Source organism: Triturus cristatus, chromosome 4_1 (genome assembly GCF_964204655.1).
Source record: "Triturus cristatus chromosome 4_1, aTriCri1.1, whole genome shotgun sequence".
Taxonomy (NCBI): domain Eukaryota; kingdom Metazoa; phylum Chordata; class Amphibia; order Caudata; family Salamandridae; genus Triturus; species Triturus cristatus.
The window spans coordinates 108,988,737-109,006,553 of record NC_140585.1 but is presented as its reverse complement, the minus strand read 5'-3'; the positions used below and the strand labels follow the sequence as shown (position 1 = coordinate 109,006,553).

Genomic DNA, 17,817 nt, shown 5'->3' with positions numbered 1-17,817 from the left:
AGGACTGTAGCATAAAGTCAGACATCCTTAGGTCGCTGGTTCAAATCTGGCTCGAAGGATTTTGTGCTTCGATTTCCATATCTTTCACTTTTATTCAAACAATACCTTCCATTGATTATGATCGAGACTTTGCAGTCCCTGGGTTTCAGGGACTCCTTGCATCCATCAAACAGCTCGAGTGCAAAAGTGGGGATGTAGCTCAGTGGTAGAGCGCATGCTTCGCATGTATGAGGTCCCGGGTTCAATCCCCGGCATCTCCAGGAGCCTCTGTTCCTTATCTTGGCTTTTTTCCAGAAGGCTAGCCTGCCATCATGCAGAAAGAAGAAGTTTGTCATGCAGTTGGGGTGAGAGCCCCACTTAAATAGTCAGACATTTGCTTTGGAAAAATCTTTGAACTAGGCATAGTTTGCGCATTTCAAGAAAATCGGAGAATTTTGCATTCCAAAAGAAGGAAATAAATGCCCTCTCTGAGGATCGAACTCAGGACCTTCAGATTATGAGACTGACGCGCTGCCTACTGCGCTAAGAAGGCTGTATATAGGCATCTGTACATAAGACCATGAAGATCATCCAGGTACAAGGCTGAAGGATTTTCCTGACTGACATTGTATACTGCAGAGTCGAATGGGGTGATGTGGCCGTCGGTTCAATGCAGCAATCATACAGTCAAATCTTGCAGAAGTGGGGATGTAGCTCAGTGGTAGAGCGCATGCTTTGCATGTATGAGGCCCCGGGTTCAATCCCCGGCATCTCCAGACTTTTGCCATGCTTACCTTGGATTTTGGGCAGAAAGCTAGGCTGGCATCATGATGAAGGAAGAGATATGTCCTCCAACCGGGATGAGGACCCCGCTTAATCTGTCAGACGTTTGCCTTGAAAAATCCCATGAAATGGGGCTATCTCATTTTTGATGATTATAGATCAAAAGAATCCTACTTGTTGAAGACATCAAAGTGATGATTCATCTTGACAACCATAATGCTTTGATGATAGAAATCTGTCGCATCTCTCTTGATCATTGGTAAGGGTTCTTCTTCTAAACCAAAGACTCTTTACAGTAGCTTTTAGAAAAACGGAATATTTTGTTTATCTCAATCACCTTCAATCTACAGATTTTTCCGTTCTCTTTCCTTTTGAAAATGCATCCAAAATGCACGTTCTTGATGCTGGGTGCTTAGTAATGACTCCCATAACTTTCTGTCATTTCTTTCATGGTTCCGCGCAGCCATCCATTTGCCACCAATGCTGCCCAAGGTCTTTGTATCAAAGTTCCTTTCCTTTCTGTAAAATTGAAATTTGGAGCACCCCTGCTTATCCCCAAGCCAAGACAGAACATGAACTTTGGTCTGAAATCCTCCTTTGGGGTGATAAGACGTACCTTACAGTGTGCTCTAAGAACTGGTGACTTTGAGAGGGAGCTGCAGGTAATGTTCATGATTTTCATCGATCTGCTCCTGATCCCCACCCCCACAACCTTTCTTGAGCGAGAGATAATTACAGCGCTGAAAGATACTTCAGCCACTCCTTCGATAGCTCAGTTGGTAGAGCGGAGGACTGTAGCATAAAGTCAGACATCCTTAGGTCGCTGGTTCAAATCTGGCTCGAAGGATTTTGTGCTTCGATTTCCATATCTTTCACTTTTATTCAAACAATACCTTCCATTGATTATGATCGAGACTTTGCAGTCCCTGGGTTTCAGGAACTCCTTGCATCCATCAAACAGCTCGAGTGCAAAAGTGGGGATGTAGCTCAGTGGTAGAGCGCATGCTTCGCATGTATGAGGTCCCGGGTTCAATCCCTGGCATCTCCAGGAGCCTCTGTTCCTTATCTTGGCTTTTTTCCAGAAGGCTAGCCTGCCATCATGCAGAAAGAAGAAGTTTGTCATGCAGTTGGGGTGAGAGCCCCACTTAAATAGTCAGACATTTGCTTTGGAAAAATCTTTGAACTAGGCATAGTTTGCGCATTTCAAGAAAATCGGAGAATTTTGCATTCCAAAAGAAGGAAATAAATGCCCTCTCTGAGGATCGAACTCAGGACCTTCAGATTATGAGACTGACGCGCTGCCTACTGCGCTAAGAAGGCTGTATATAGGCATCTGTACATAAGACCATGAAGATCATCCAGGTACAAGGCTGAAGGATTTTCCTGACTGACATTGTATACTGCAGAGTCGAATGGGGTGATGTGGCCGTCGGTTCAATGCAGGGTTTCCAATCATACAGTCAAATCTTGCAGAAGTGGGGATGTAGCTCAGTGGTAGAGCGCATGCTTTGCATGTATGAGGCCCCGGGTTCAATCCCCGGCATCTCCAGACTTTTGCCATGCTTACCTTGGATTTTGGGCAGAAAGCTAGGCTGGCATCATGATGAAGGAAGAGATATGTCCTCCAACCGGGATGAGGACCCCGCTTAATCTGTCAGACGTTTGCCTTGAAAAATCCCATGAAATGGGGCTATCTCATTTTTGATGATTATAGATCAAAAGAATCCTACTTGTTGAAGACATCAAAGTGATGATTCATCTTGACAACCATAATGCTTTGATGATAGAAATCTGTCGCATCTCTCTTGATCATTGGTAAGGGTTCTTCTTCTAAACCAAAGACTCTTTACAGTAGCTTTTAGAAAAACGGAATATTTTGTTTATCTCAATCACCTTCAATCTACAGATTTTTCCGTTCTCTTTCCTTTTGAAAATGCATCCAAAATGCACGTTCTTGATGCTGGGTGCTTAGTAATGACTCCCATAACTTTCTGTCATTCTTTCATGGTTCCGCGCAGCCATCCATTTGCCACCAATGCTGCCCAAGGTCTTTGTATCAAAGTTCCTTTCCTTTCTGTAAAATTGAAATTTGGAGCACCCCTGCTTATCCCCAAGCCAAGACAGAACATGAACTTTGGTCTGAAATCCTCCTTTGGGGTGATAAGACGTACCTTACAGTGTGCTCTAAGAACTGGTGACTTTGAGAGGGAGCTGCAGGTAATGTTCATGATTTTCATCGATCTGCTCCTGATCCCCACCCCCACAACCTTTCTTGAGCGAGAGATAATTACAGCGCTGAAAGATACTTCAGCCACTCCTTCGATAGCTCAGTTGGTAGAGCGGAGGACTGTAGCATAAAGTCAGACATCCTTAGGTCGCTGGTTCAAATCTGGCTCGAAGGATTTTGTGCTTCGATTTCCATATCTTTCACTTTTATTCAAACAATACCTTCCATTGATTATGATCGAGACTTTGCAGTCCCTGGGTTTCAGGGACTCCTTGCATCCATCAAACAGCTCGAGTGCAAAAGTGGGGATGTAGCTCAGTGGTAGAGCGCATGCTTCGCATGTATGAGGTCCCGGGTTCAATCCCCGGCATCTCCAGGAGCCTCTGTTCCTTATCTTGGCTTTTTTCCAGAAGGCTAGCCTGCCATCATGCAGAAAGAAGAAGTTTGTCATGCAGTTGGGGTGAGAGCCCCACTTAAATAGTCAGACATTTGCTTTGGAAAAATCTTTGAACTAGGCATAGTTTGCGCATTTCAAGAAAATCGGAGAATTTTGCATTCCAAAAGAAGGAAATAAATGCCCTCTCTGAGGATCGAACTCAGGACCTTCAGATTATGAGACTGACGCGCTGCCTACTGCGCTAAGAAGGCTGTATATAGGCATCTGTACATAAGACCATGAAGATCATCCAGGTACAAGGCTGAAGGATTTTCCTGACTGACATTGTATACTGCAGAGTCGAATGGGGTGATGTGGCCGTCGGTTCAATGCAGGGTTTCCAATCATACAGTCAAATCTTGCAGAAGTGGGGATGTAGCTCAGTGGTAGAGCGCATGCTTTGCATGTATGAGGCCCCGGGTTCAATCCCCGGCATCTCCAGACTTTTGCCATGCTTACCTTGGATTTTGGGCAGAAAGCTAGGCTGGCATCATGATGAAGGAAGAGATATGTCCTCCAACCGGGAAGAGGACCCGCTTAATCTGTCAGACGTTTGCCTTGAAAAATCCCATGAAATGGGGCTATCTCATTTTTGATGATTATAGATCAAAAGAATCCTACTTGTTGAAGACATCAAAGTGATGATTCATCTTGACAACCATAATGCTTTGATGATAGAAATCTGTCGCATCTCTCTTGATCATTGGTAAGGGTTCTTCTTCTAAACCAAAGACTCTTTACAGTAGCTTTTAGAAAAACGGAATATTTTGTTTATCTCAATCACCTTCAATCTACAGATTTTTCCGTTCTCTTTCCTTTTGAAAATGCATCCAAAATGCACGTTCTTGATGCTGGGTGCTTAGTAATGACTCCCATAACTTTCTGTCATTTCTTTCATGGTTCCGCGCAGCCATCCATTTGCCACCAATGCTGCCCAAGGTCTTTGTATCAAAGTTCCTTTCCTTTCTGTAAAATTGAAATTTGGAGCACCCCTGCTTATCCCCAAGCCAAGACAGAACATGAACTTTGGTCTGAAATCCTCCTTTGGGGTGATAAGACGTACCTTACAGTGTGCTCTAAGAACTGGTGACTTTGAGAGGGAGCTGCAGGTAATGTTAATGATTTTCATCGATCTGCTCCTGATCCCCACCCCCACAACCTTTCTTGAGCGAGAGATAATTACAGCGCTGAAAGATACTTCAGCCACTCCTTCGATAGCTCAGTTGGTAGAGCGGAGGACTGTAGCATAAAGTCAGACATCCTTAGGTCGCTGGTTCAAATCAGGCTCGAAGGATTTTGTGCTTCGATTTCCATATCTTTCACTTTTATTCAAACAATACCTTCCATTGATTATGATCGAGACTTTGCAGTCCCTGGGTTTCAGGGATTCCTTGCATCCATCAAACAGCTCGAGTGCAAAAGTGGGGATGTAGCTCAGTGGTAGAGCGCATGTTTTGCATGTATGAGGTCCCGGGTTCAATCCCCGGCATCTCCAGGAGCCTCTGTTCCTTATCTTGGCTTTTTTCCAGAAGGCTAGCCTGCCATCATGCAGAAAGAAGAAGTTTGTCATGCAGTTGGGGTGAGAGCCCCACTTAAATAGTCAGACATTTGCTTTGGAAAAATCTTTGAACTAGGCATAGTTTGCGCATTTCAAGAAAATCGGAGAATTTTGCATTCCAAAAGAAGGAAATAAATGCCCTCTCTGAGGATCGAACTCAGGACCTTCAGATTATGAGACTGACGCGCTGCCTACTGCGCTAAGAAGGCTGTATATAGGCATCTGTACATAAGACCATGAAGATCATCCAGGTACAAGGCTGAAGGATTTTCCTGACTGACATTGTATACTGCAGAGTCGAATCGGGTGATGTGGCCGTCGGTTCAATGCAGGGTTTCCAATCATACAGTCAAATCTTGCAGAAGTGGGGATGTAGCTCAGTGGTAGAGCGCATGCTTTGCATGTATGAGGCCCCGGGTTCAATCCCCGGCATCTCCAGACTTTTGCCATGCTTACCTTGGATTTTGGGCAGAAAGCTAGGCTGGCATCATGATGAAGGAAGAGATATGTCCTCCAACCGGGAAGAGGACCCGCTTAATCTGTCAGACGTTTGCCTTGAAAAATCCCATGAAATGGGGCTATCTCATTTTTGATGATTATAGATCAAAAGAATCCTACTTGTTGAAGACATCAAAGTGATGATTCATCTTGACAACCATAATGCTTTGATGATAGAAATCTGTCGCATCTCTCTTGATCATTGGTAAGGGTTCTTCTTCTAAACCAAAGACTCTTTACAGTAGCTTTTAGAAAAACGGAATATTTTGTTTATCTCAATCACCTTCAATCTACAGATTTTTCCGTTCTCTTTCCTTTTGAAAATGCATCCAAAATGCACGTTCTTGATGCTGGGTGCTTAGTAATGACTCCCATAACTTTCTGTCATTTCTTTCATGGTTCCGCGCAGCCATCCATTTGCCACCAATGCTGCCCAAGGTCTTTGTATCAAAGTTCCTTTCCTTTCTGTAAAATTGAAATTTGGAGCACCCCTGCTTATCCCCAAGCCAAGACAGAACATGAACTTTGGTCTGAAATCCTCCTTTGGGGTGATAAGACGTACCTTACAGTGTGCTCTAAGAACTGGTGACTTTGAGAGGGAGCTGCAGGTAATGTTCATGATTTTCATCGATCTGCTCCTGATCCCCACCCCCACAACCTTTCTTGAGCGAGAGATAATTACAGCGCTGAAAGATACTTCAGCCACTCCTTCGATAGCTCAGTTGGTAGAGCGGAGGACTGTAGCATAAAGTCAGACATCCTTAGGTCGCTGGTTCAAATCTGGCTCGAAGGATTTTGTGCTTCGATTTCCATATCTTTCACTTTTATTCAAACAATACCTTCCATTGATTATGATCGAGACTTTGCAGTCCCTGGGTTTCAGGGACTCCTTGCATCCATCAAACAGCTCGAGTGCAAAAGTGGGGATGTAGCTCAGTGGTAGAGCGCATGCTTCGCATGTATGAGGTCCCGGGTTCAATCCCCGGCATCTCCAGGAGCCTCTGTTCCTTATCTTGGCTTTTTTCCAGAAGGCTAGCCTGCCATCATGCAGAAAGAAGAAGTTTGTCATGCAGTTGGGGTGAGAGCCCCACTTAAATAGTCAGACATTTGCTTTGGAAAAATCTTTGAACTAGGCATAGTTTGCGCATTTCAAGAAAATCGGAGAATTTTGCATTCCAAAAGAAGGAAATAAATGCCCTCTCTGAGGATCGAACTCAGGACCTTCAGATTATGAGACTGACGCGCTGCCTACTGCGCTAAGAAGGCTGTATATAGGCATCTGTACATAAGACCATGAAGATCATCCAGGTACAAGGCTGAAGGATTTTCCTGACTGACATTGTATACTGCAGAGTCGAATGGGGTGATGTGGCCGTCGGTTCAATGCAGGGTTTCCAATCATACAGTCAAATCTTGCAGAAGTGGGGATGTAGCTCAGTGGTAGAGCGCATGCTTTGCATGTATGAGGCCCCGGGTTCAATCCCCGGCATCTCCAGACTTTTGCCATGCTTACCTTGGATTTTGGGCAGAAAGCTAGGCTGGCATCATGATGAAGGAAGAGATATGTCCTCCAACCGGGAAGAGGACCCGCTTAATCTGTCAGACGTTTGCCTTGAAAAATCCCATGAAATGGGGCTATCTCATTTTTGATGATTATAGATCAAAAGAATCCTACTTGTTGAAGACATCAAAGTGATGATTCATCTTGACAACCATAATGCTTTGATGATAGAAATCTGTCGCATCTCTCTTGATCATTGGTAAGGGTTCTTCTTCTAAACCAAAGACTCTTTACAGTAGCTTTTAGAAAAACAGAATATTTTGTTTATCTCAATCACCTTCAATCTACAGATTTTTCCGTTCTCTTTCCTTTTGAAAATGCATCCAAAATGCACGTTCTTGATGCTGGGTGCTTAGTAATGACTCCCATAACTTTCTGTCATTTCTTTCATGGTTCCGCGCAGCCATCCATTTGCCACCAATGCTGCCCAAGGTCTTTGTATCAAAGTTCCTTTCCTTTCTGTAAAATTGAAATTTGGAGCACCCCTGTTTATCCCCAAGCCAAGACAGAACATGAACTTTGGTCTGAAATCCTCCTTTGGGGTGATAAGACGTACCTTACAGTGTGCTCTAAGAACTGGTGACTTTGAGAGGGAGCTGCAGGTAATGTTCATGATTTTCATCGATCTGCTCCTGATCCCCACCCCCACAACCTTTCTTGAGCGAGAGATAATTACAGCGCTGAAAGATACTTCAGCCACTCCTTCGATAGCTCAGTTGGTAGAGCGGAGGACTGTAGCATAAAGTCAGACATCCTTAGGTCGCTGGTTCAAATCTGGCTCGAAGGATTTTGTGCTTCGATTTCCATATCTTTCACTTTTATTCAAACAATACCTTCCATTGATTATGATCGAGACTTTGCAGTCCCTGGGTTTCAGGGACTCCTTGCATCCATCAAACAGCTCGAGTGCAAAAGTGGGGATGTAGCTCAGTGGTAGAGCGCATGCTTCGCATGTATGAGGTCCCGGGTTCAATCCCCGGCATCTCCAGGAGCCTCTGTTCCTTATCTTGGCTTTTTTCCAGAAGGCTAGCCTGCCATCATGCAGAAAGAAGAAGTTTGTCATGCAGTTGGGGTGAGAGCCCCACTTAAATAGTCAGACATTTGCTTTGGAAAAATCTTTGAACTAGGCATAGTTTGCGCATTTCAAGAAAATCGGAGAATTTTGCATTCCAAAAGAAGGAAATAAATGCCCTCTCTGAGGATCGAACTCAGGACCTTCAGATTATGAGACTGACGCGCTGCCTACTGCGCTAAGAAGGCTGTATATAGGCATCTGTACATAAGACCATGAAGATCATCCAGGTACAAGGCTGAAGGATTTTCCTGACTGACATTGTATACTGCAGAGTCGAATGGGGTGATGTGGCCGTCGGTTCAATGCAGGGTTTCCAATCATACAGTCAAATCTTGCAGAAGTGGGGATGTAGCTCAGTGGTAGAGCGCATGCTTTGCATGTATGAGGCCCCGGGTTCAATCCCCGGCATCTCCAGACTTTTGCCATGCTTACCTTGGATTTTGGGCAGAAAGCTAGGCTGGCATCATGATGAAGGAAGAGATATGTCCTCCAACCGGGATGAGGACCCCGCTTAATCTGTCAGACGTTTGCCTTGAAAAATCCCATGAAATGGGGCTATCTCATTTTTGATGATTATAGATCAAAAGAATCCTACTTGTTGAAGACATCAAAGTGATGATTCATCTTGACAACCATAATGCTTTGATGATAGAAATCTGTCGCATCTCTCTTGATCATTGGTAAGGGTTCTTCTTCTAAACCAAAGACTCTTTACAGTAGCTTTTAGAAAAACGGAATATTTTGTTTATCTCAATCACCTTCAATCTACAGATTTTTCCGTTCTCTTTCCTTTTGAAAATGCATCCAAAATGCACGTTCTTGATGCTGGGTGCTTAGTAATGACTCCCATAACTTTCTGTCATTTCTTTCATGGTTCCGCGCAGCCATCCATTTGCCACCAATGCTGCCCAAGGTCTTTGTATCAAAGTTCCTTTCCTTTCTGTAAAATTGAAATTTGGAGCACCCCTGCTTATCCCCAAGCCAAGACAGAACATGAACTTTGGTCTGAAATCCTCCTTTGGGGTGATAAGACGTACCTTACAGTGTGCTCTAAGAACTGGTGACTTTGAGAGGGAGCTGCAGGTAATGTTCATGATTTTCATCGATCTGCTCCTGATCCCCACCCCCACAACCTTTCTTGAGCGAGAGATAATTACAGCGCTGAAAGATACTTCAGCCACTCCTTCGATAGCTCAGTTGGTAGAGCGGAGGACTGTAGCATAAAGTCAGACATCCTTAGGTCGCTGGTTCAAATCTGGCTCGAAGGATTTTGTGCTTCGATTTCCATATCTTTCACTTTTATTCAAACAATACCTTCCATTGATTATGATCGAGACTTTGCAGTCCCTGGGTTTCAGGAACTCCTTGCATCCATCAAACAGCTCGAGTGCAAAAGTGGGGATGTAGCTCAGTGGTAGAGCGCATGCTTCGCATGTATGAGGTCCCGGGTTCAATCCCTGGCATCTCCAGGAGCCTCTGTTCCTTATCTTGGCTTTTTTCCAGAAGGCTAGCCTGCCATCATGCAGAAAGAAGAAGTTTGTCATGCAGTTGGGGTGAGAGCCCCACTTAAATAGTCAGACATTTGCTTTGGAAAAATCTTTGAACTAGGCATAGTTTGCGCATTTCAAGAAAATCGGAGAATTTTGCATTCCAAAAGAAGGAAATAAATGCCCTCTCTGAGGATCGAACTCAGGACCTTCAGATTATGAGACTGACGCGCTGCCTACTGCGCTAAGAAGGCTGTATATAGGCATCTGTACATAAGACCATGAAGATCATCCAGGTACAAGGCTGAAGGATTTTCCTGACTGACATTGTATACTGCAGAGTCGAATGGGGTGATGTGGCCGTCGGTTCAATGCAGGGTTTCCAATCATACAGTCAAATCTTGCAGAAGTGGGGATGTAGCTCAGTGGTAGAGCGCATGCTTTGCATGTATGAGGCCCCGGGTTCAATCCCCGGCATCTCCAGACTTTTGCCATGCTTACCTTGGATTTTGGGCAGAAAGCTAGGCTGGCATCATGATGAAGGAAGAGATATGTCCTCCAACCGGGATGAGGACCCCGCTTAATCTGTCAGACGTTTGCCTTGAAAAATCCCATGAAATGGGGCTATCTCATTTTTGATGATTATAGATCAAAAGAATCCTACTTGTTGAAGACATCAAAGTGATGATTCATCTTGACAACCATAATGCTTTGATGATAGAAATCTGTCGCATCTCTCTTGATCATTGGTAAGGGTTCTTCTTCTAAACCAAAGACTCTTTACAGTAGCTTTTAGAAAAACGGAATATTTTGTTTATCTCAATCACCTTCAATCTACAGATTTTTCCGTTCTCTTTCCTTTTGAAAATGCATCCAAAATGCACGTTCTTGATGCTGGGTGCTTAGTAATGACTCCCATAACTTTCTGTCATTCTTTCATGGTTCCGCGCAGCCATCCATTTGCCACCAATGCTGCCCAAGGTCTTTGTATCAAAGTTCCTTTCCTTTCTGTAAAATTGAAATTTGGAGCACCCCTGCTTATCCCCAAGCCAAGACAGAACATGAACTTTGGTCTGAAATCCTCCTTTGGGGTGATAAGACGTACCTTACAGTGTGCTCTAAGAACTGGTGACTTTGAGAGGGAGCTGCAGGTAATGTTCATGATTTTCATCGATCTGCTCCTGATCCCCACCCCCACAACCTTTCTTGAGCGAGAGATAATTACAGCGCTGAAAGATACTTCAGCCACTCCTTCGATAGCTCAGTTGGTAGAGCGGAGGACTGTAGCATAAAGTCAGACATCCTTAGGTCGCTGGTTCAAATCTGGCTCGAAGGATTTTGTGCTTCGATTTCCATATCTTTCACTTTTATTCAAACAATACCTTCCATTGATTATGATCGAGACTTTGCAGTCCCTGGGTTTCAGGGACTCCTTGCATCCATCAAACAGCTCGAGTGCAAAAGTGGGGATGTAGCTCAGTGGTAGAGCGCATGCTTCGCATGTATGAGGTCCCGGGTTCAATCCCCGGCATCTCCAGGAGCCTCTGTTCCTTATCTTGGCTTTTTTCCAGAAGGCTAGCCTGCCATCATGCAGAAAGAAGAAGTTTGTCATGCAGTTGGGGTGAGAGCCCCACTTAAATAGTCAGACATTTGCTTTGGAAAAATCTTTGAACTAGGCATAGTTTGCGCATTTCAAGAAAATCGGAGAATTTTGCATTCCAAAAGAAGGAAATAAATGCCCTCTCTGAGGATCGAACTCAGGACCTTCAGATTATGAGACTGACGCGCTGCCTACTGCGCTAAGAAGGCTGTATATAGGCATCTGTACATAAGACCATGAAGATCATCCAGGTACAAGGCTGAAGGATTTTCCTGACTGACATTGTATACTGCAGAGTCGAATGGGGTGATGTGGCCGTCGGTTCAATGCAGGGTTTCCAATCATACAGTCAAATCTTGCAGAAGTGGGGATGTAGCTCAGTGGTAGAGCGCATGCTTTGCATGTATGAGGCCCCGGGTTCAATCCCCGGCATCTCCAGACTTTTGCCATGCTTACCTTGGATTTTGGGCAGAAAGCTAGGCTGGCATCATGATGAAGGAAGAGATATGTCCTCCAACCGGGAAGAGGACCCGCTTAATCTGTCAGACGTTTGCCTTGAAAAATCCCATGAAATGGGGCTATCTCATTTTTGATGATTATAGATCAAAAGAATCCTACTTGTTGAAGACATCAAAGTGATGATTCATCTTGACAACCATAATGCTTTGATGATAGAAATCTGTCGCATCTCTCTTGATCATTGGTAAGGGTTCTTCTTCTAAACCAAAGACTCTTTACAGTAGCTTTTAGAAAAACGGAATATTTTGTTTATCTCAATCACCTTCAATCTACAGATTTTTCCGTTCTCTTTCCTTTTGAAAATGCATCCAAAATGCACGTTCTTGATGCTGGGTGCTTAGTAATGACTCCCATAACTTTCTGTCATTTCTTTCATGGTTCCGCGCAGCCATCCATTTGCCACCAATGCTGCCCAAGGTCTTTGTATCAAAGTTCCTTTCCTTTCTGTAAAATTGAAATTTGGAGCACCCCTGCTTATCCCCAAGCCAAGACAGAACATGAACTTTGGTCTGAAATCCTCCTTTGGGGTGATAAGACGTACCTTACAGTGTGCTCTAAGAACTGGTGACTTTGAGAGGGAGCTGCAGGTAATGTTAATGATTTTCATCGATCTGCTCCTGATCCCCACCCCCACAACCTTTCTTGAGCGAGAGATAATTACAGCGCTGAAAGATACTTCAGCCACTCCTTCGATAGCTCAGTTGGTAGAGCGGAGGACTGTAGCATAAAGTCAGACATCCTTAGGTCGCTGGTTCAAATCAGGCTCGAAGGATTTTGTGCTTCGATTTCCATATCTTTCACTTTTATTCAAACAATACCTTCCATTGATTATGATCGAGACTTTGCAGTCCCTGGGTTTCAGGGATTCCTTGCATCCATCAAACAGCTCGAGTGCAAAAGTGGGGATGTAGCTCAGTGGTAGAGCGCATGTTTTGCATGTATGAGGTCCCGGGTTCAATCCCCGGCATCTCCAGGAGCCTCTGTTCCTTATCTTGGCTTTTTTCCAGAAGGCTAGCCTGCCATCATGCAGAAAGAAGAAGTTTGTCATGCAGTTGGGGTGAGAGCCCCACTTAAATAGTCAGACATTTGCTTTGGAAAAATCTTTGAACTAGGCATAGTTTGCGCATTTCAAGAAAATCGGAGAATTTTGCATTCCAAAAGAAGGAAATAAATGCCCTCTCTGAGGATCGAACTCAGGACCTTCAGATTATGAGACTGACGCGCTGCCTACTGCGCTAAGAAGGCTGTATATAGGCATCTGTACATAAGACCATGAAGATCATCCAGGTACAAGGCTGAAGGATTTTCCTGACTGACATTGTATACTGCAGAGTCGAATCGGGTGATGTGGCCGTCGGTTCAATGCAGGGTTTCCAATCATACAGTCAAATCTTGCAGAAGTGGGGATGTAGCTCAGTGGTAGAGCGCATGCTTTGCATGTATGAGGCCCCGGGTTCAATCCCCGGCATCTCCAGACTTTTGCCATGCTTACCTTGGATTTTGGGCAGAAAGCTAGGCTGGCATCATGATGAAGGAAGAGATATGTCCTCCAACCGGGATGAGGACCCCGCTTAATCTGTCAGACGTTTGCCTTGAAAAATCCCATGAAATGGGGCTATCTCATTTTTGATGATTATAGATCAAAAGAATCCTACTTGTTGAAGACATCAAAGTGATGATTCATCTTGACAACCATAATGCTTTGATGATAGAAATCTGTCGCATCTCTCTTGATCATTGGTAAGGGTTCTTCTTCTAAACCAAAGACTCTTTACAGTAGCTTTTAGAAAAACGGAATATTTTGTTTATCTCAATCACCTTCAATCTACAGATTTTTCCGTTCTCTTTCCTTTTGAAAATGCATCCAAAATGCACGTTCTTGATGCTGGGTGCTTAGTAATGACTCCCATAACTTTCTGTCATTTCTTTCATGGTTCCGCGCAGCCATCCATTTGCCACCAATGCTGCCCAAGGTCTTTGTATCAAAGTTTCTTTCCTTTCTGTAAAATTGAAATTTGGAGCACCCCTGCTTATCCCCAAGCCAAGACAGAACATGAACTTTGGTCTGAAATCCTCCTTTGGGGTGATAAGACGTACCTTACAGTGTGCTCTAAGAACTGGTGACTTTGAGAGGGAGCTGCAGGTAATGTTCATGATTTTCATCGATCTGCTCCTGATCCCCACCCCCACAACCTTTCTTGAGCGAGAGATAATTACAGCGCTGAAAGATACTTCAGCCACTCCTTCGATAGCTCAGTTGGTAGAGCGGAGGACTGTAGCATAAAGTCAGACATCCTTAGGTCGCTGGTTCAAATCTGGCTCGAAGGATTTTGTGCTTCGATTTCCATATCTTTCACTTTTATTCAAACAATACCTTCCATTGATTATGATCGAGACTTTGCAGTCCCTGGGTTTCAGGGACTCCTTGCATCCATCAAACAGCTCGAGTGCAAAAGTGGGGATGTAGCTCAGTGGTAGAGCGCATGCTTCGCATGTATGAGGTCCCGGGTTCAATCCCCGGCATCTCCAGGAGCCTCTGTTCCTTATCTTGGCTTTTTTCCAGAAGGCTAGCCTGCCATCATGCAGAAAGAAGAAGTTTGTCATGCAGTTGGGGTGAGAGCCCCACTTAAATAGTCAGACATTTGCTTTGGAAAAATCTTTGAACTAGGCATAGTTTGCGCATTTCAAGAAAATCGGAGAATTTTGCATTCCAAAAGAAGGAAATAAATGCCCTCTCTGAGGATCGAACTCAGGACCTTCAGATTATGAGACTGACGCGCTGCCTACTGCGCTAAGAAGGCTGTATATAGGCATCTGTACATAAGACCATGAAGATCATCCAGGTACAAGGCTGAAGTTTTTTCCTGACTGACATTGTATACTGCAGAGTCAAATGGGGTGATGTGGCCGTCGGTTCAATGCAGGGTTTCCAATCATACAGTCAAATTTTGCAGAAGTGGGGATGTAGCTCAGTGGTAGAGCGCATGCTTTGCATGTATCAGGCCCCGGGTTCAATCCCCGGCATCTCCAGACTTTTGCCATGCTTACCTTGGATTTTGGGCAGAAAGCTAGGCTGGCATCATGATGAAGGAAGAGATATGTCCTCCAACAGGGATGAGGACCCCGCTTAATCTGTCAGACGTTTGCCTTGAAAAATCCCATGAAATGGGGCTATCTCATTTTTGATGATTATAGATCAAAAGAATCCTACTTGTTGAAGACATCAAAGTGATGATTCATCTTGACAACCATAATGCTTTGATGATAGAAATCTGTCGCATCTCTCTTGATCATTGGTAAGGGTTCTTCTTCTAAACCAAAGACTCTTTACAGTAGCTTTTAGAAAAACGGAATATTTTGTTTATCTCAATCACCTTCAATCTACAGATTTTTCCGTTCTCTTTCCTTTTGAAAATGCATCCAAAATGCACGTTCTTGATGCTGGGTGCTTAGTAATGACTCCCATAACTTTCTGTCATTTCTTTCATGGTTCCGCGCAGCCATCCATTTGCCACCAATGCTGCCCAAGGTCTTTGTATCAAAGTTCCTTTCCTTTCTGTAAAATTGAAATTTGGAGCACCCCTGCTTATCCCCAAGCCAAGACAGAACATGAACTTTGGTCTGAAATCCTCCTTTGGGGTGATAAGACGTACCTTACAGTGTGCTCTAAGAACTGGTGACTTTGAGAGGGAGCTGCAGGTAATGTTCATGATTTTCATCGATCTGCTCCTGATCCCCACCCCCACAACCTTTCTTGAGCGAGAGATAATTACAGCGCTGAAAGATACTTCAGCCACTCCTTCGATAGCTCAGTTGGTAGAGCGGAGGACTGTAGCATAAAGTCAGACATCCTTAGGTCGCTGGTTCAAATCTGGCTCGAAGGATTTTGTGCTTCGATTTCCATATCTTTCACTTTTATTCAAACAATACCTTCCATTGATTATGATCGAGACTTTGCAGTCCCTGGGTTTCAGGGACTCCTTGCATCCATCAAACAGCTCGAGTGCAAAAGTGGGGATGTAGCTCAGTGGTAGAGCGCATGCTTCGCATGTATGAGGTCCCGGGTTCAATCCCTGGCATCTCCAGGAGCCTCTGTTCCTTATCTTGGCTTTTTTCCAGAAGGCTAGCCTGCCATCATGCAGAAAGAAGAAGTTTGTCATGCAGTTGGGGTGAGAGCCCCACTTAAATAGTCAGACATTTGCTTTGGAAAAATCTTTGAACTAGGCATAGTTTGCGCATTTCAAGAAAATCGGAGAATTTTGCATTCCAAAAGAAGGAAATAAATGCTCTCTCTGAGGATCGAACTCAGGACCTTCAGATTATGAGACTGACGCGCTGCCTACTGCGCTAAGAAGGCTGTATATAGGCATCTGTACATAAGACCATGAAGATCATCCAGGTACAAGGCTGAAGTTTTTTCCTGACTGACATTGTATACTGCAGAGTCAAATGGGGTGATGTGGCCGTCGGTTCAATGCAGGGTTTCCAATCATACAGTCAAATTTTGCAGAAGTGGGGATGTAGCTCAGTGGTAGAGCGCATGCTTTGCATGTATCAGGCCCCGGGTTCAATCCCCGGCATCTCCAGACTTTTGCCATGCTTACCTTGGATTTTGGGCAGAAAGCTAGGCTGGCATCATGATGAAGGAAGAGATATGTCCTCCAACCGGGAAGAGGACCCCGCTTAATCTGTCAGACGTTTGCCTTGAAAAATCCCATGAAATGGGGCTATCTCATTTTTGATGATTATAGATCAAAAGAATCCTACTTGTTGAAGACATCATAGTGATGATTCAGCTTGACAATCATAATGCTTTGATGATAGAAATCTGTCGCATCTCTCTTGATCATTGGTAAGGGTTCTTCTTCTAAACCAGAGACTCTTTACAGTAGCTTTTAGAAAAACAGAATATTTTGTTTATCTCAATCACCTTCAATCTACAGATTTTTCCGTTCTCTTTCCTTTTGAAAATGCATCCAAAATGCACGTTCTTGATGCTGGGTGCTTAGTAATGACTTCCATAACTTTCTGTCATTTCTTTCATGGTTCCGCGCAGCCATCCATTGGCCACCAATGCTGCCCAAGGTCTTTGTATCAAAGTTCCTTTCCTTTCTGTAAAATTGAAATTTGGAGCACCCCTGCTTATCCCCAAGCCAAGACAGAACATGAACTTTGGTCTGAAATCCTCCTTTGGGGTGATAAGACGTACCTTACAGTGTGCTCTAAGAACTGGTGACTTTGAGAGGGAGCTGCAGGTAATGTTAATGATTTTCATCGATCTGCTCCTGATCCCCACCCCCACAACCTTTCTTGAGCGAGAGATAATTACAGCGCTGAAAGATACTTCAGCCACTCCTTTGATAGCTCAGTTGGTAGAGCGGAGGACTGTAGCATAAAGTCAGACATCCTTAGGTCGCTGGTTCAAATCAGGCTCGAAGGATTTTGTGCTTCGATTTCCATATCTTTCACTTTTATTCAAACAATACCTTCCATTGATTATGATCGAGACTTTGCAGTCCCTGGGTTTCAGGGATTCCTTGCATCCATCAAACAGCTCAAGTGCAAAAGTGGGGATGTAGCTCAGTGGTAGAGCGCATGTTTCGCATGTATGAGGTCCCGGGTTCAATCCCCGGCATCTCCAGGAGCCTCTGTTCCTTATCTTGGCTTTTTTCCAGAAGGCTAGCCTGCCATCATGCAGAAAGAAGAAGTTTGTCATGCAGTTGGGGTGAGAGCCCCACTTAAATAGTCAGACATTTGCTTTGGAAAAATCTTTGAACTAGGCATAGTTTGCGCATTTCAAGAAAATCGGAGAATTTTGCATTCCAAAAGAAGGAAATAAATGCCCTCTCTGAGGATCGAACTCAGGACCTTCAGATTATGAGACTGACGCGCTGCCTACTGCGCTAAGAAGGCTGTATATAGGCATCTGTACATAAGACCATGAAGATCATCCAGGTACAAGGCTGAAGGATTTTCCTGACTGACATTGTATACTGCAGAGTCGAATGGGGTGATGTGGCCGTCGGTTCAATGCAGGGTTTCCAATCATACAGTCAAATCTTGCAGAAGTGGGGATGTAGCTCAGTGGTAGAGC

At 44.2% G+C, this 17,817-nt stretch overlaps 15 non-coding genes across 15 annotated transcripts; 4 read left to right on the top strand and 11 right to left on the bottom strand.

Moving 5' to 3' along the window:
* Window positions 1-459: 459 nt before the first annotated feature.
* On the bottom strand, window positions 460-532 carry TRNAM-CAU (transfer RNA methionine (anticodon CAU)). The gene has a single exon. It is a non-coding gene; the product is annotated as a tRNA-Met (tRNA).
* Window positions 533-2,009: 1,477 nt separating this feature from the next.
* Window positions 2,010-2,082, bottom strand: TRNAM-CAU (transfer RNA methionine (anticodon CAU)). Its single transcript has one exon. It is a non-coding gene; the product is annotated as a tRNA-Met (tRNA).
* Window positions 2,083-3,564: 1,482 nt separating this feature from the next.
* Window positions 3,565-3,637, bottom strand: TRNAM-CAU (transfer RNA methionine (anticodon CAU)). The gene has a single exon. It is a non-coding gene; the product is annotated as a tRNA-Met (tRNA).
* Window positions 3,638-5,119: 1,482 nt separating this feature from the next.
* TRNAM-CAU (transfer RNA methionine (anticodon CAU)) lies at window positions 5,120-5,192 on the bottom strand. The gene has a single exon. It is a non-coding gene; the product is annotated as a tRNA-Met (tRNA).
* Window positions 5,193-6,403: 1,211 nt separating this feature from the next.
* TRNAA-CGC (transfer RNA alanine (anticodon CGC)) lies at window positions 6,404-6,475 on the top strand. Its single transcript has one exon. It is a non-coding gene; the product is annotated as a tRNA-Ala (tRNA).
* Window positions 6,476-6,674: 199 nt separating this feature from the next.
* Window positions 6,675-6,747, bottom strand: TRNAM-CAU (transfer RNA methionine (anticodon CAU)). Its single transcript has one exon. It is a non-coding gene; the product is annotated as a tRNA-Met (tRNA).
* Window positions 6,748-7,958: 1,211 nt separating this feature from the next.
* Window positions 7,959-8,030, top strand: TRNAA-CGC (transfer RNA alanine (anticodon CGC)). The gene has a single exon. It is a non-coding gene; the product is annotated as a tRNA-Ala (tRNA).
* A 199-nt stretch (window positions 8,031-8,229) lies between these two features.
* TRNAM-CAU (transfer RNA methionine (anticodon CAU)) lies at window positions 8,230-8,302 on the bottom strand. Its single transcript has one exon. It is a non-coding gene; the product is annotated as a tRNA-Met (tRNA).
* Window positions 8,303-9,785: 1,483 nt separating this feature from the next.
* TRNAM-CAU (transfer RNA methionine (anticodon CAU)) lies at window positions 9,786-9,858 on the bottom strand. Its single transcript has one exon. It is a non-coding gene; the product is annotated as a tRNA-Met (tRNA).
* Window positions 9,859-11,069: 1,211 nt separating this feature from the next.
* Window positions 11,070-11,141, top strand: TRNAA-CGC (transfer RNA alanine (anticodon CGC)). Its single transcript has one exon. It is a non-coding gene; the product is annotated as a tRNA-Ala (tRNA).
* Window positions 11,142-11,340: 199 nt separating this feature from the next.
* TRNAM-CAU (transfer RNA methionine (anticodon CAU)) lies at window positions 11,341-11,413 on the bottom strand. The gene has a single exon. It is a non-coding gene; the product is annotated as a tRNA-Met (tRNA).
* Window positions 11,414-12,895: 1,482 nt separating this feature from the next.
* Window positions 12,896-12,968, bottom strand: TRNAM-CAU (transfer RNA methionine (anticodon CAU)). The gene has a single exon. It is a non-coding gene; the product is annotated as a tRNA-Met (tRNA).
* A 1,212-nt stretch (window positions 12,969-14,180) lies between these two features.
* On the top strand, window positions 14,181-14,252 carry TRNAA-CGC (transfer RNA alanine (anticodon CGC)). The gene has a single exon. It is a non-coding gene; the product is annotated as a tRNA-Ala (tRNA).
* Window positions 14,253-14,451: 199 nt separating this feature from the next.
* On the bottom strand, window positions 14,452-14,524 carry TRNAM-CAU (transfer RNA methionine (anticodon CAU)). Its single transcript has one exon. It is a non-coding gene; the product is annotated as a tRNA-Met (tRNA).
* A 3,039-nt stretch (window positions 14,525-17,563) lies between these two features.
* On the bottom strand, window positions 17,564-17,636 carry TRNAM-CAU (transfer RNA methionine (anticodon CAU)). The gene has a single exon. It is a non-coding gene; the product is annotated as a tRNA-Met (tRNA).
* Window positions 17,637-17,817: the final 181 nt, after the last annotated feature.